Source organism: Panthera onca, chromosome X, assembly GCF_046562875.1.
Source record: "Panthera onca isolate mPanOnc1 chromosome X, mPanOnc1 haplotype 2, whole genome shotgun sequence".
Taxonomy (NCBI): domain Eukaryota; kingdom Metazoa; phylum Chordata; class Mammalia; order Carnivora; family Felidae; genus Panthera; species Panthera onca.
Window position 1 is genome coordinate 91,829,534 of NC_138357.1, and position 17,740 is coordinate 91,847,273.

The window sequence follows — 17,740 nt, forward strand, 5'->3', positions numbered from 1 at the left end:
CAACCTTAATTGTGCCTATACTTCTTTCAGTTCTATCAATTTTTGTCTGCAGCTTTCTGTTTCTGGTAAGTTTCCTTGCTTTGAAGTGCGCGAGCTTTATCTGAAATTAATGTAGCCAATTCCACTTTCTTTTGGTGTATGTTACCATGATATATCAATCTGTTTATATCATATTTGAAGAGTGTTTCGTAGAGAGCATGTAGGTAGGTCATGTTTTAAAATCTTTTCTGGGGGCGCCTGGGTGGCTCAGTCGGTTAAGCGTCCGACTTCGGCTCAGGTCATGATCTCACGGTCTGTGAGTTCAAGCCCCGCATCGGGCTCTGTGCTGACAGCTCAGAGCCTGGAGCCTGTTTCAGATTCTGTGTCTCCCTCTCTCTCTGACCCTCCCCCGTTCATGCTCTGTCTCTGTCTCAAAAATAAATAAACGTTAAAAAAAAAATTAAAAAAAATCTTTTCTGCTCATTTTTTTTCTTTAAGTATTACTTTTAGAGTATTTACATTTAATGCCATTATTGAGATATTAAGGTTCAAGTCTGCTGTTTTAGTTTTTTCTGTTTGTTCTCTTTGTCTTTTATTTCTGTGTTCATTCTCCTGCCTTCTTGTGGATTACTTGAACCTGTCCATTTTGATTTGTCTATAGTGGTTTTGAATGCCTTTTTTTGCACAGCATTGTTAATTTTTGCTCTGTGTATCGTATTATAAATACATAACTTATCACAGTCTACTGATATTGACATTTTACTGGTTTGATGGAAGTGAAGAAAGCTTACCTTCCTTAACCCTTTTAAATATGATTATCTTACATATTTCCTACACAGACATTTAGAGTCACATCAGGCATTGTTATCATTTTTCTTTCAGTCATCAAACATAATCTAGAATGCTCAAAAGAAGTAGTAAATGCATTTACGAATATTTTCTGATCCTGTGTTCTTTCTTCCTTCGTGGTGACCTAAGATTCCTTCTTTAATCATTTCCTTTCTCTTAATAAAACTTGCTTTAGCCATTTTTTTTTAGGGTAAGTGTGCTAGTGACAAATTCTTAGTTGTCCTTCGCCTGAGAATGTCATTATTTCCCTTTTAATCCTGAAGGATATTTTCACTGGATGTAGGATTGTGGGTTTACAGTTTTCTTTTAGCACCAAAGAAATGTTGTACAACTTTGTTCTGGCCAACATATTTTTTGGTGAGAAATCCTTTGTCATTGGAATTATTCTCTCACTGTTGGGTAGTGGTTTCTCTATCAGTGATTTCAAGATTGTTTCTTTGTCTTTGGTTTTCAGAAGTTTGTCTTGTGCCTTTATGTGGATTTCTTTGTGGTTCACTTGGTGTCCTGAATCGGAAGGTTTATACCTTTTGCCAAATTTGGGAAGTATTCAGCAGTTACCTCATCAAGTAGTTTTTTAGCCTCACCCTATTTCTCCTCTCTTTCTGAGACTTCCATGACATAAATGTTAGACCTTTTTTCCCTCTGAGAATCTGTTCATCGTGTTTCAGTCTGTTCTCGTTGAGTCTAAAGACTGTATACAACTTCTTTCGTTCTCTTGTCAAATTCAGTAATTTTTCTCTACTTGCCTTCCATTTCGCTCTCGATCCCATCCTTTGATTTTTTTGCATTTATAACTTCTAAAATTTACATTTGGTTCTTGGTTTTTTATTTTATTTTATTTATTTTGAGAGAAACAGAGACAGTACAAGTGGGGGAGGTGCAGAGAGAAAGAGAGAGAGAGAGAGAGAGAGAGAGAGAGAGAGAGAGAATTCCACGCAGGCTCCAAACTGCCAGGGCAGAGCTGAAACTCAAGAAACCACAAGATCATGACCTGAGCCGAAATCAAGAGTCGGATGCCACCCAGATGCCTCTGGTTTTTCTTTATAGCTTCTATTTATTTGCTATGATTTTCAGTTCCTTTGCTGAGGCTTTAGTAGTGTTGATTTCAAGTGTGTTCATGAGTGTGTTTCAAGTGTATTTATAATTTCTTATTCAAGCAATTTTATGATGCCTGCTGTAAAATCTTTGGCAGATAATTCTAACACATCTGCCATTTTTCTAGGGAATCGTATTGCATATGTTTTTTCATTCAGTTTGAGATCTCCCTGGTTCTTGGTATAAGTGACTTTTTTTTTTTCTATCCTAACCTGGACGTTTTGCATATTTCCTGAGACTCTGGACTGTATATAGACCTTTTGTTTTAATGAGCTTCCTCTGACACCGCAGAGTGGAAAGGGTGACGCTGCCTCATTACTGCTAGTTGCAAACAGCAGTCTGATTTCTCCACTTAGTTTCCCTTGACACTGAAATGGAGGGAACTCATTATTACTCCTGAGCAAGGGTGGGAGTTTTGCCTTCCCACTACACCTCCACTGGTATCTCCCTGGCTGTCATTGGTAGGAGTGCCTCATGAGTACTCCCAACATGATCTCCAGTGGCACCATGGTGTAGGCATCTTCCTTACCATTGGGCAGTATTGTAAATCTCAACTCTCCACTTGGGCCCCTGGGTACCTCCTCAGTGCATGAGAACGAGGGGTGTTTCATTACTACCGGGTGATGGAGGAAGCCCAGGCCCCCCGCATGTTTTCTACCGACTCTATGATTTGGGGTGGGGGCGTGACGCTTTGTACTGCTTGGCGTGAATGAAAGTACCACCTTCTTTCTTGAACCTTCTCTGATACAACACTTGCACGCAAGTTGGAGTGCCTCAGAACCTGATGAAGTTGAGAGTCCAGGCTTCCTACTTAGCCATTCCTGGTATGGGTAGAGGTCAGGCCACAGGAGGTCAGGCCACAGGCTTTTCCCAGTGATGTGTGGCTGTATTACAAAAGTTATTTTCTAAAAGTTTCATCTCTTGCTAGGCTGCCTCTTCCCTAACCCTTAGGCTAGAGAGAGTGTGCTTTATTGTTTTCTCTTTTTTTGGTTTTAAGGTTTATTTAGTTATTTTGAGAGAGACAGAGAAAGCGTGAGCAGGGGAGGGACAGAGGAGGGAGAGAGAGAATCCGAAGCAGGCTCCACATAGTTAGCACAGAGCCTGATGTGGAGCTTGACCTCGGAAGACGTGAGATCATGACCTGAGTTGACACCAAGAGCCACTCAGGCACCCCTTGCTTTCTATTTTAACTGTGCCCATTGGCATTTCCAGGTTGCTTCTCCAGCACCCAGTCTGAGACATATCGGGCAAAAACAACACTCGGGTAAATTATCACTGTGTCTCTCTTTGGATCCTAAGGTTTTTAGCTGATCTCCATTTTTCTCTCCACCTTTCAAAATCTTATGTTTGTGACATACATAATATCCAGGGTTTTTAGGTGTACTTTGTGGGAAGAATAGGAAAAAGCATGTCAACTCCATGTTCCCCCACATGCGTCTAATTTTGAACTCTATTCTGTAACATTGCTCTATGTGTCTGTCTGTATGACAATGCTACACCTTCTTAATTACTATAACTGTGTAATAAGCCTTAAAGTCAGGTGGTGTAGGGGCACCTGGGTGGTTCAGTCAGTCAAGCGACAGGTCATGATCTCACAGTTCCTGAGTTCGAGCCCCACGTCGGGCTCTGGGCTGACGGCTCAGAGCCTGGAGCTTGCTTCCGATTCTGTGTCTCCCTCTCTCTCTGCCCCTCCCCTGCTCATTCTCTGTCTCTCAAAAATAAATAAATGTTAATTTTTTTTTTTAAATCAGGTGGTGTAATTCATCTCATATTATTCATCTTTTTCCAAATTGTTTCTTATTCTAGTTGTTTTTTTCTTTCTTTGCCCTTCCATATGAATTTTAGAGCTAACGTCTGTATCTATAAAAACATTTTGGGATTTTGATTGGAATTGCATTAAATTAGTAGAACAGTTCAGGGAGAATTGATATCTTTACTATGTTGAGTCTTCCAACCCATGAATATAGACTATCATTCCTTTTATGTAGGTCTCCTTGAATTTCTTTCATTGGTATTTGGTAGTTTTCAACATATAGATGGCAGACTTTTTAGATTTATACCTAATTATTTCATTTTTTGCAATTATAAAAAGTTGTATTGTTGAAAACTTTTCTATTTCCAATTGTACATTGCTACTGTATGTAAATGTGATTGATTTTTGTGTGTTAACCTTGTATCTTGCAATCTGGTAAATAACTTATTAGTTCTAGTGGCATATTTTTGTAGATTCTTAGTTTATATAGGTAGACAATAATGTTGTTTGTGAGTAAGGGCAGTTTTATTTCTAACTACCCAATTTGTGGGCCTTTGCTATCTTTTTACTTTTGTACGCTGGCTAACAACTCAGGTATGATTTTGAATAGTAACAGTTAGAGGGCCATCATTGCCTTGTTCTGATCTTGAGTGAAAGTACTTTCATGAGTAAGTACGGTATTGTCCGTATGTTTTTCGTACATACCCTTAATCACATTGCAGAAGTTCCATTCTGTTACCAGTTTGTTGAGATTTTTTGTCATGAATGGGTTTTACACTTTTTCCCAGTGCTCTTCTATATCAGTTGATATGATTGTGTGATTTTCTTTGTTTTTTTTTTCTTTTTTTTAATGTTTATTTATGTTTGAGACAGAGAGAGAAAGAGCGTGAGCAGGGTAGGGGCAGAGAGAGGGGAGACACAGAATCTGAAAAAGGCTCCAGGCTCTGAGCTGCCAGCACAGAGCCCAAGGTGGGGCTCGAACCTACAAACTATGAGATCATGACCTGAGCCAAAGTCAGATGCTTAGCCGACTGAGCCACCCAGGCGCCCCTGATTGTGTGATTTTCAACTTTAAACCGTACACATGGTGGATTTTATTCATTTATTTATTTATTTTTGAGAAAGAAAAAGAGAGCATGAGTAGGGGAGGGAGAAAGGGAGAGAAGGAGCGAGAGAATATTAAGCAGGCTCCATGCTCAACATGGACCCTGACAGGGGACTCAATCTAATGACCATGAGATCCCGACTGGAGCCAAAATCAAGAGTCAGATGCTTAACCGACTGAGCCATCTAACAGTTGAGCCACGCAGGCGCCCCTAATTCTTTATTTTTAAATTTTTTTTGAGAGAAAGTGATTTATCTTTGAATATTGAGCTAGGCATGCATTTTGAGGATGGATTTCACTTGATCATAGTATATTATACTTTGTATATATTGCTGAACTCAAATTTGCCAATTTTCTGAGGATTTTTATACCTATGTTCATTAGGTACATTGGAGTATAGTTTTCTTTTTACTATCCTTACCTGGTTTTGGTTTCAGAGTAATGCAGCTCTCATAAAATTTATTATGAGATGTTTCCTTTGTTCCTGTTTCTTGAAATATGTTTTGTTGAATTGGTGTTACTTTTTTTTTTTTTTTAAGTTTTTGCAGAACGCACCAATGAAACCACATAGACCTGGAGTTTTCATGTTTGGGAGATTTCACCTAGTGATTAAATCTCTTTAATAGTTACACAACAGTTCAGGATATAGTTAATCTTGAGTGAGTTTTAGTACTCTGGTTTTCAAGAAATTGATCCATTTAATTTAAATTTTCAAAATGATATGAATAGAGTTGATTGAAGTATTCTCTATTATCCTTTTAATACCTGTATTATCTTTAGGTATATATCTTCTTTCATTCTTGATATTGGCAATTTGTATTTTCTGTCTTTTTTTCTCTTAAGTTTTACTAGAAGTTTATCAATTTGTAATAAATCTTTTCAAGAACCAACTCTGTGGTCCATTGTTTTCCCCTATTTTTTCTTCTGTTTCAATTTCGATTTCTTTGACTTCTCTTTATTATTCCTTTCCTTCTTCTTACTTTAGGTTTATTTTGCTTTTTTCCCCCTAGTTTCTTGAACTAGGAACTTGGATTATTGATTTCAGACTTTACTTAATTCTAATGTAAGCACATATTACTATAAAATTTCTTTTTTTTAAATTTTTTTTAACATTTATTTATTTTTGAGACAGAGAGAGACAGAGCATGAACGGGGGAGGGTCAGAGAGAGAGGGAGGCACAGAATCTGAAACAGGCTCCAGGCTCTGAGCGGTCAGCACAGAGCCCGATGCAGGGCTTGAACTCATGGACTGCGAGATCATGACCTGAGCTGAAGTCGGACGCTTAACCGACTGAGCCACCCAGGCACCCCATTACTATAAAATTTCTAAACTTTCTCTAGCTGTATTCCACAAATTTCTATATGTTGTATTATCATTCAGTTGAAAATATTTTTTGACCTTTCTCTTTGACCCATGAATTATTTTGAAGTGTTTTGCTTAATTTGTAGGTGTTTAATGTTTATTTATTTTTGAGAGAGAGAGAGAGAGACAGAATGCGGATGGGGGAGGAGCAGAGAGAGAGGGAGACACAGAATCCAAAGCAAGCTCCAGGTTCCAGCTGTCTGTACAGAACCTGATGTGGGGCTCGAACTCATGAACCTTGAGATCATGACCTGAACCTAAGTCAGATGCTTAACTGACTGAGCCACCCAGGCACCCTAATTTGTAGGTGTTTAAAGATTTTACTATTATCTTTTCCTTACTGATTTCCACCTTAATTCCATTATATTCTTTGAATATATCAATTCTTTTGAGCTTGTTAAGGTTGGTTTTAGGACCCACCATCTGGTCTATCTTAGGGAATATTCATCTGTACTTTTTCCACATGAATTATTAAAGAAAAGGAGATAGTTAACAATATGTGAGAAAGTAACCAGATCATACTCTAGATGTATACTAATAAAATTTATTTTAAAACATTTTCCAATGCTAATGATATTTATATTCATTTGGCTACTTTGAAGAACTTCTGCTTAGAAACCAAAGACTAGAACATTTCTAGTTAAATGATAGGGGCAAGATAGTGAGGTCCAGGATCTCTCTACATAACATGCCTGTAGCCTATGCTTCTAACCAGGACCCCGGACCATAGCATATCACTTATCACCTGGGTACAAATACTGTTTAAAGCCATAAAGTGGAAAGAATATGGTTGTAAACATCACTATTCTACCTTTTTATTTTGAAGTGTATTTATTTTGAGAGACAGAAAAAGAGCGAGTAGGAACAGGGGGAAGAAGAGGGAGAGAGAGAATCCCAAGCAGGCTCCACACTTAGCGTGGAGCCCAACGCAGGGCTCGAACTCATGAACCGTGAGATCGTGACCTGAGCAGAAACCAAGAGTCGAATGCTTGACTGACTGAGCCACCCAGGCGCCCCGCTATTCTACCATTCTTAAATATCCTTTTCTGAAAGGAACTCAATTTTATATACTATATTTTTGTTGTATAATTAAAGAGGATACTTAAAACATTTTTATGGGCTCCAATATGTTTCACAAAATTATATATTTGCCAGAGTAATTATTGTTATTATGTTATTATTGACAATTATGCCAATAAATTGTGAAACAATTTTTAGTAAATTGTTAGTAAGCAATTTATAAATAATTGTTACTAAACAATTTTTAGCAAATTGCAGCAAAACATTGTTTAATGGCCTTCATCTAAGTACAGTTAAGCACCCTTCTTGTTTGTTTTAGGAGTGACAAGACTTCATTGCCATTTTGGCATTGAATGGTGACTCACAGCATTCAAGCTATCTTGGTTTCTATGTTTTAAAAACACACATGGGTCTCTAATTACATCACAGTTGTTTCCTATCCAGAAGGCTATCTGTTACGTCTCCCTCCTTATATATGTGTCTTGTTATTTTGCCCATCAGAAGTGAATTCTTTCAGGGGGCCTGGGTGGCTCAGTCAGTTGAGCGTCTGACTTTGGCTCAGGTCATGATCTCACAGTTCCTGAGTTCAAGCCCTGCATCTGGCTCTGTGCTGTCAGTGTAGAGCCCACTTTGGATCCTCTGTCCCCCTCTCTCTGTGCCCCTCCCTGGCTCACACTCTGTTTCTCCAAAATAAATAAAAATTAAAAAAAAAAAGAGATGAATTCTCTGTCTTCAGCCTATCCTGAAGACAGCTGCTGTCAAGAGGAAGAGGAATACAAAGAAAAAAATACTGTAGAGGCCTTGAGAAGCAGCCTGATTTTCAATATGTACCTTTTATGGGTTGAAATGTGTCTCCTCCAAATTCAAATGTTGAAGTCTTAACCCCCAGTACCTCAGAATGTGACTTCACTTGGCAAGAGTCTTTACAGAGCTAATCAATTTAAAATGATGTCATTAGTGTGGGCCCCAATCCATGATAACTAGTGTGCTTATCAAAAAAAGAGATTTGGACAGAGATAGACACACATAGAAGGGATGTGGTGTGAAGGCCCAGGGAGAAGTCGGCCATCTTACAAGCCAAGAGAGGAGCCTGGGACAGATTCTGCCTCACAGCCCTCAGAAAGAACCAACTCTGGCCAACAGCTTGATTTGGTACTTTGAGCTTCCAGATCTGTGAGACAATACATTCCTGTGGTAGAAGCCACGTAACTTGTGGCTCTTTGTTCCAGCTGCCCTGGCAAGTTAATCCGGTGCCAAAAAGAACAAAAGCCACCGCAAGAGGTTTCCAGCCAAATTGCCTTTATGGGAGTGTAGTTCAGCACATTTTGTTTTCCTGTGGTCGGTCACGTGAGGAAGCAAAAAAAAAAAAAAAAAAAAAAAAAACCACAGAGAAGCTGCTGGAAAGGTTTCTCTATAATTTTTCCCTTTCAGAGTTAGATGAGAGTATGAACTGAATAACTACTGAATAACTACTTACCCATCTGCAGTCGGATACCCTGCAGCTCTTTTCCAATGGCAACTGAGAATCCCTTTGATTTATGGCTTCCAGGTCTTTTCTTTTATTCTGACCTCTTCTACCTATTCAATAAATTGATCAGTTAAAGTTCAAAGAGTTTCTCAACTTGAAGACTTGAAGACGCAAAGAAAGGCAATAAAGCTCAGGCAACTTTTGTGAGACTTGACATGTGTCCTTCAGGAAACCTTGCATGACACAAGAATATTTGTTGCCTTAAAGAATAGTGATAGAAGGAAGAAACCTATGCACTGAGGACCTGTATTTAGCTTCTTTCTCTGCGTGAAGATAGATTTAACTTGCACCTGGATTGGGCTAGCTCTATGCTCCTCTCCAGGGATGCCTGAAAGTCTGGTACTAACCTTTGGCTAAGATAAGGGTGAAAGGTGCTAGTTAATGATTTATAATATGCTATTTAAAGCTCAAAATTCCCTCAGAGGCATCATATCCTGACTTTTCTACATTGGTTAGGGGGTCTATAGATGATGATTTGCACCTGGTTTCACAGTTGACAGTCTGGTTTTAGTTGTGACCAGTGGAGTATTGAAGGCCCCTCGGCAAACTTGTGTCTCAGGTTCTTTGAAACCGAGGTGCCTTGAACATATCTTAGTAGCCCATAATCTGACTATACAGCACACCCTCTGCAGTGGAAAAAGGACGCTGACAGGGACTCCTGGATATGTCAAAACCCTCCATGATTGATTGCTTTTCTTCTTTTGCTGTACTTCCCTCGATTAAAGCCTTATGTGTGAAAGGTTGTAAGTCCTTTCAACTTTTTGATCCTGTATGATCGTTACACCCACAAACCCTAGATTCAAGGCTGAGACCTTGAGCTCTTCCTAAAATTTACCTTAAAGAGCAAAGCAAACACACGTTCTAGAGACCACAGGTTGAAAAGAAAATGGGAAAGCAGTAGGGACCCCAATCTTTGTTGGGTTTTAAGGCAGACTCAAGGCCTGGATAAGAGGTCGTAAAGATGTCTGGGATGCCGGATCTCAGTTCTAAGTGTAAATGGAGGGAAACTCAGGAGCCCCATAGGCATAGAATAGACACTCCTGGGCCATCAGATCCCAGTTTCCCTACCTCTATCAAGAATATAACTCTGGTTGGAGGGTGAAGGTAATTGAGACAGCAGGTAAAATTAAAATGGGTCTTGACCGTTATTTCTTCCGGTTCACATGACTTCTGCGCTTCTAGAGACTACCTCTGGGGCCCAAAACATTACAGAATATAAGAGAGCAAAAGCTACAGCATAATGAAAATTGGACAATTAAGTCAAGGTCATCTGCCAAAGGCACACATTCTAAATAACTGTTAAATTCACTGCTTTCCATAAACTATTTGTTTTGAGTGTTGGATTAAATTGGTCCAAGACAGTTTTATATCCTGGGCCCTCCAGAGGCTCTAAATGGGATATCTCTTGTAAAGCATGTCCGAATAAAGGAGTTATGAAGTACAAGAGAACAGCAGAAACATTTATGCACAGAAAATGCCTTGTAACCTTAATCAGGATAAAGAAAGGAGTAAGTGCTAGAAGAACGTCTACCATTAGAGAGGTGGTTAAACAAATTCTAGCACATCGAAATGATGGAATATTATGCAGGCATTAAAATGATAATTAAGATTATGGAGAAACATAAACAAGATGTCTGATATGAGGTTATGTAAAACCAGAAGAACACAAAGTGGCATATAAAAATATGAGAGCGTATAATTACATATGCAAGTTGAAGGCAATATATTAAAACATTGAACTATAAATTGGAGTGGGCCATTGATTTTTTATTTTAACTTGTTTAATGTTTTTATTTACTTTTGAGAGCGAGAGAGAGACAGACCCTGAGTAGGGGAGGGTTAGAGAGGGAGACACAGATTCCGAAGCAGGCTCCAGGCTCCGAGCCATCAGCACAGAGCCTGATGTGGGGCTTGAACTCAAGAGCCGTGAGATCATGACCTGAGCCAAAGTCAGACGCTTAACCGACTGAGCCACCCAGGCTCCCCAGGGCCATTGTTTTTCATTGAAATGTATACTGTTCTATGGACTTTGTGTATGTATGTACATATATATGTATATCTTCTGTATGTGTATATTTCTATATAAACATAAGACATTTAGTGGTGGACGCATTAGTATGGATTTTTTGGAGATACCTCTTACTGTTTAGAGCAGCAGTTTCCAATGGCACTTGCTGCAATGATACAAATGGTCTGGAAGTCTCTGCTGTCCAGTATGGTACATACTAGCCATATGTGTCTATCATGCACTTGAAATGTGGCTCGTGTCGCTGAGCAATCAAATTGTTGTTTTTTCAACTTTAACTAGTTAAAATTTAAATTCAAGTAGCCACACATGGCTAGGGGATACCATATTGTTCTCTAAAGTGTACCAATGTGTAGCTAGAAGATAGACAATGTTTAGTAGCGCATTCGTTAGTCTGGATTTTTGTCTGTTGCCCTTCATATTTTTTTCTATAATTGATTGGAACCTGTGTAAGTACTCTGCCATTTACTTCTCCCATTGGAGCAAGAGCTGAGGCAAAAGGTGCTCTGTGCTGAACCATAAAAGTTAAAAGAGCTCCGCTTACTCTCCACTTCAGTGGAGTTTTAGTGCATCAATTTTGACATATCAAAAAATCTTTACTGTAATCACAAGTATACCAGAGTCCCACAGTTCCCCTAACAGCTGCCTCTTTCTGGGACAAAAACATAAGACCAGAAAACCACCAGGTTGTATGCTTCCTGGCTTACCCTGGCCTAGAAGGTACATGAACAAAGGGCTCCTGCACAGTCAATAACCAAGTCAATATGAATGGGAGAGAAAAGAGCATTGGTTAGTTCTCCCATTTGAGAAAATGTGGAGGCTCTATCTGACTGTGTGTTTTTGGAACCCTGTTCTCATGTGTCCCTACTAAACGATGCCCACCTGATTTAGATAGATCTCATCCTGACTTCTGTGTTACCACACTGGTCCCTTCTTCAACATCTTTGCATATCCACCGTCTCAATCACATCTTTACATTCTTATCCCACATCTACACCCTGGAATCCCATTTTCTTCTCCGGAGGAACTGAGTTGGTTCTTGATGGATGGGAGAGGAGTAAGGGAGAACAACTGACTCAAACCTGGTGTGATGTAATTCCCAGACTCTTTTAGACAACTGATGATTATTACTGATATATGGTAACATGCTGGGGGACTGTTCTGATAGACCTAAATGAAATTTCTTAGACCGGAGGTGTTATTTACTAACCTCCTATCCATCTAACTATCACATAGTAGTCTAAATATCTTTAAACAGTCTTTCATCTTGTATCTGGTCCAACGATGATTTCCTAATCAGTCTTTTTCCTGTGTCTTTACCAAGAGTAAAATCTTTTATTTGGCAGATATAGAGGCTTAGTCTCTTGAATGAAACTTAAATAAAACTTTGACATAATGAATTTGTCAAATTTGTTTTTCTTAAGACTTTGGAGGTCCTGCCAAGATGACTCAACTCATGAAAACCTACCAGAATGGAGAACAGCCCTGAGTTGAGTAATACCTCACTAAGAATGATATTGAAAACTTGGAGAGGGAGTTTGGAGCCAGAGTGTTGGATGTCTCCGTGGTTTGGGCAATTACAGTGAATGTCACCATCCTCGTTCCTCCTGTACGTTCCTGGAAAAGTCATTTGGTGCCAGAATGAAGTCATAGGACTGGAGGAAAGGTGAGTTGAGTATTACATTATGCTACTAAGGGATGACAAAATCCTCTAGCAAAGATAGGGTGTGAAAGTACTCATTTATTAAATTAGTTGTAGAAAGTTATTTTGTATTTCACTGGTAAGGGCTTCATGTCTTATTTTCATTTTTCTTTTAGCTTAAGTTGTATAATTAGCCTGGTAACTTTTTACATGTTTGTATATGTCTTTAAATAGTCATTTATAATTCTTTGTGTTCATGATCAGAGAGATTCTAGATAGAGAGCTGCCTGTTTCTTTAAAATAGCTTTGAAAAATTATAGGTAATTGATTAAAGGAAGTGGTCGTTTGTATGCACCATGAGAACATCTAGTCCAAACAGAGAGATTCATCTTGAGCTGGAGAAGGAACAGAAAATCCTTTCAGCTAATATCACAAAAATATACTATCTTATTCTCTGATGTTAAAGAAGAAGACAGTTTCTTGTGTTGGGCATAGTGACTTGAGGGATTGGCTGGAATGGACTAAGAGCTGGAACTTTCTCTGTAAATATAAATAGTATTATTAAATGCAAAGTCTCTACCTACCTACTTACTGTTGCAAGTTGGGTTCTCCTGGAAGTAGATCCAGAGGTAGAGTTTAGCAGGGAGGTATGAGGAGATCAACACATATGTGCAGAAGGAGAAGTCCAAACTAATGCCGGCCCTACAGATGCCCTGGCAACCCCGTGGGGGCACTCTGGAGTTAAAATTACCCTTCGGAGTTGTTTCCTGTTAGGTCAAGATGGCCACACATTAAATCACCACTTGGATCAGGATAGTGCTAACTTTGTGGCTCCCTGCAGCCACGGTAGCAGTGACAACTGAAGGCTTTCTGTTTACATCACTCCTAGCAGCTGGGGCATGTCTTTCAATGAGAAGGGATCCCGGTGGAGCATAAAGGGGTCCACCTCCTTAGTCATGTAGTTTTTTGAAACCAAATTACCTAATCTAGAGGGAAATTAGCAAGCTTGTCAAATTTATCATATTTAATGGAGCACATATTTAATTAGTCTAGGGACTTAGCTTATGTATATTTAGAATAAATGGTCTCAAGAACTCATACACCCAAAAAGAGAATTAAAAAGAAAAAAATGTGCTCAAAAGGGAACAATTAAATTTTAGGTAATGGCTGACCTTTAGGTAACTAAGAAACAAAGGAATGAGCATTGTTGTCAAAGCTAATTTTAAGAAAAGGTTCTAAATGAAGACGAGCAAAATTAGAATAGTTTTAATATTACATAACAAATAGGGGCTCCTGGGTGGCTCAGTAGGTTAAGTGTCCAGCTTCGGCTCAAGTCATGATCTCATGGTTCATGGGTTTGAGCCCTGCATCAGGCTCTGCACTGACTGCTCAGAACCTGGAGCCTACTTCATATTCTGTGTCTCTCTCTCTGCCCCTTCCAACTTGTGCGTGCACACACACACACACTCTCTCTCTCTCTCTCAAAAATAAACAAACATTATAAAAAATATTGTGTAACAAATAAGTATTAGAGAATTATAAACGTTATTACTCTTAGTTATCGTAAATCATATACAAATTAAACTATTTTGTTAAATTATTTTTAAAGATAGTGATAGCATCCTAAATTTTCTAGAGAATATCTACAAAAAAAAACTGTAACTAACATCATACTTAATGGTGAGACACTTGAATTTTTCCAACTAAGATCATGTTCCCTGTCACTACTTTTTTTCCAAATCATAGTGAAAGTTCTAGCTAATGCAATCAAACAAGAAAAGGAAATAAAATATATGCAGTTTGGGAAGTAAGAAATAAAGCTGTCTTTGTATATGATATGATTTTCTCTGTAGAAAATTCAGAAGAATTCACAGACAAAACTCCTGTAACTAATAAGTGACTTTGGCAAGGTTTCAGGAGACAAAGTCATTATACAAAATTCAATCATTTTTCTATATACCGGCAATAAAGTGGAATTTGAAATGAAAAACACAATACCATTTAGATTGGCAATTACCAAAATGAAATACTTAAGTACAAATCTTACAATATATGCACAAGATCTATATGAGGAAAAGTACAAAACTCTGGTGAATAAATAAAAAAACTAAATAAATGGAGAGATATTCCATGTTCATGGATAGGAAGACTCAATGTTTTTAAGCTGTCAGCTCTTCCCAACTTGATGTATAGATTCAATGTAATCTCAATCAAAATCTCAGCAATTTATTTTGTGGATATTGACAAACCGATTCTAATGTTTATATAGAGAGGCAAAAGACCCAAAATAACCAACATAATATTGAAGAACAATGTTGGAGAACTGACACCACCTCACTTCAAGACTTACTATAAAGCTACAGGAATCAAGACATTGTGGTATTGGTGAATGACAAATAGATCAATGGAATAGAACAGAGAAGTCATAAATAGACCCATATAAATATAGTCAACCCATCTTTGACATAAGAAGCAGAGGCAATACAATGGAGTAAAGATAGTTTGTCTATAAATGGTGCTGGAACAACTGGACATCTGCATGCAAAGAAATGAAATTTGATATACACCTTGCACCCTTCACAAAAATTAACTCAAAATGCATCACAGACCCAAATGTAAAACACAAAACTATAAAATTCATAGAAGATAACTTAGAAATTCTAGATTACCTTGGGTATGGCAGTGACTTTTTAGATACAACACCAAAGGCACAGTGCATGAAAGAAATAATTAATATGCTATACTTTATTCAGATTAAAATCTTCTGCTTTTTTAAAGACAGTGTCAAGAGAATGAGAAGACAGACGAGAGACTGGGAGAAAGTATTTGCAAAAGACACATCTGATAAAGGACTGTTATCCAAAACAACATTATTAATCATTAGGGAAATGCAAATCAAAACCACAATGAGATATCACCTCATATCTGTTAGAATGACTTCATTAAAAAAAAGCAAGAAATAAGTGTTGGCAAGGATGTAGAGAAAAGGAAACCCTTGTGCACTGTTGATGGAAATGTAAATTGGTTCAACCACTATGGAGAACAGTATGGACATACTTCAAAAAAAATTGTAAATAGAACTACCTTGTGATTTAGCAATTCCACTTCTGGGTATTTATCTGAAGGAAACCTAAACATTAATTTGAAAAGATACATGCACCCCCTTGTTCATTGCAACATTATTTATAATAGCCAACACATGGAAACAGCCTAAGTGTCCATCAGTGGATGAATGGGGAAAGAAGATATGGTACAAAAAAAAAAAATTAAAAAAAAAAAAGATATGGTACACAACACACACAAATGCACGCGTGCGCACACACACACACACACTGGAATGCTATTCAGCCATTAAAAAGAATGAAATCTTGCTGCTTTCAACAGCATGGATGAACCTTGAGAGCATTATTCTAAGTGAAATAAGTCAGACAGAGAGAGGAAAATACTGTATGATCTCTTATATGTGGAACCTTAACACCAACAGAAACATGCTCACAGATGCAGAGAGCAGATTGGTGGTTGCAAGAGGCAGGGGGTGGAGGAAAGAGGAGTTGCTAAACTTTTTTAAAAAAATTAAATAAATTGAGTAAAATTTTAACTAAATATAAACTAGACACACAGAATTGTTAAAACTCAACAATAAGGAAACAAACAACCTCATTAAACAATGGGCCAAAGATCTGCACAGACACTTCATCAAACCTATATAGATGGCAAATAACCATACGAAAATATGATCCGCATCATGTGTCATCAAAGAAATGCCAATTAGAACAATAATGGCATAGCACTACCCACCCGTTAGAAAGGCCAATTCCTGGACACTGAGAACACTGAATGCCAGGGGAACAATAGGAATTCTTGTTTATTGCTGGTGGGGATCGAAATGGTACAGCCACATTGGAAGACAGGTTGGAGGTTTCCTAAAAATCTAAACATACTCTAACATAGGATCCTACAGTTGTGCTCCTTGGTATTTACCCACAGGAATAAAAAACTTATGTCCACACAAAACTTGTACATGGATGTTTATCGCAACTTTATTCATAATTGTCAAAACTAGGAAGCAGCCAAAATGCTCTTCACTAGGTGAAGGGATAAACTGTGTCTCAGCCAGAGGATGGAATCTTATTTTGCACTAGAAAGGAATGAGCTATCAAGCCATGAAAAGACACGGAGATTACATAAATGGGTATTACCAAGTCGAGGAAGATGGTCTTAAAAGCTACATATTGTATGATTCCAACTGTATGACATTCTGGAATAGGCAAAACTATGGACAGAATAAAAGGATCAGTGGTTGCCAGAGGTTGCAGAGAGGATAAATAGGCAAAGCACAGAGGACTTTTAGGGCAATGGAAATACTCCTGGGGATACGATAATGGTGGATATACATCACACGTTTGTCCAAATCCAAAGAATGTACACCAGGATTGAACTAGAATGTAAATTATGGACTTTGTGTGATTATGATGTGCCAATTTAGGTTCACTAGTTGTAATTAATATACCAATTTGGTGGGAGTGTTGATGATGGGGGATGCTATACATTTGTGGGGGCAGGGAAATCTCAATATTTACCCCTCCATTTTGCTGTGAACCTTAAACTGCTCTAAAAATCTTCCTAATGTAAAATAATTAATTAATTAGGAAAAGATAGATGCATTCGTCCTGTATAAAGTATACACAGTACTTGATTTTATTTTCTTACAAAATAATCTAAGTAATTGAGTCTCTCTAATACCTGTCTTATGTGTCAGGAAAGTGATGATTCCTGACACACAAATTTTAGGAAAATGTAAATTTAAACATAGATGCTCAACTAAATTGATCTATAATAACTAATACCTTTCTGGATTTTTTTGTCCATGTGAAAGCCAACGAATATTTCAAAATTCATAAACACTAGTTACTCCACTTATACCATGTGAGTAAAATCTCACTATGTTATAATTTTTTGAGAACTTACGCTTTTTTTAATTTTTATTTATTTTTTTTTTTTTTTATAATTTTTTTTAACGTTTATTTATTTTTGAGACAGGGAGAGACAGTATGAACGGGGGAGGGTCAGAGAGAGAGGGAGACACAGAATCTGAAACAGGCTCCAGGCTCTGAGCTGTCAGCACAGAGCCGGATGCGGGGCTCGAACTCCCGGACCGCGAGATCGTGACCTGAGCCGAAGTCGGACGCCCAACCGACTGAGCCACCCAGGTGCCCCATAGAAAACTTACGCTTTTAATATCCACCGTGATTGCATTGTTACTTAATTAATTTACAACTTATTCAGAATCTTTCAATTATAATTTATGTTCTATAAGATATAAGTGTAATTGATTAATACTCTTAGGTTACCTGGAAAATTTTTAAAGAGATCAAAGTGA

At 38.0% G+C, this 17,740-nt stretch overlaps 1 long non-coding RNA gene across 1 annotated transcript in view; it reads left to right on the plus strand.

The window, feature by feature from the left end:
- The window catches only part of LOC145713927 (uncharacterized), a 465,264-nt gene that overhangs the window by 323,915 nt on the left and 123,609 nt on the right, over window positions 1-17,740 (plus strand). The window contains exon 6 of the long non-coding RNA XR_014136730.1: window positions 12,143-12,384. This is a non-coding gene — a long non-coding RNA (uncharacterized LOC145713927). The remainder of the gene's footprint in view (window positions 1-12,142; window positions 12,385-17,740) is intronic.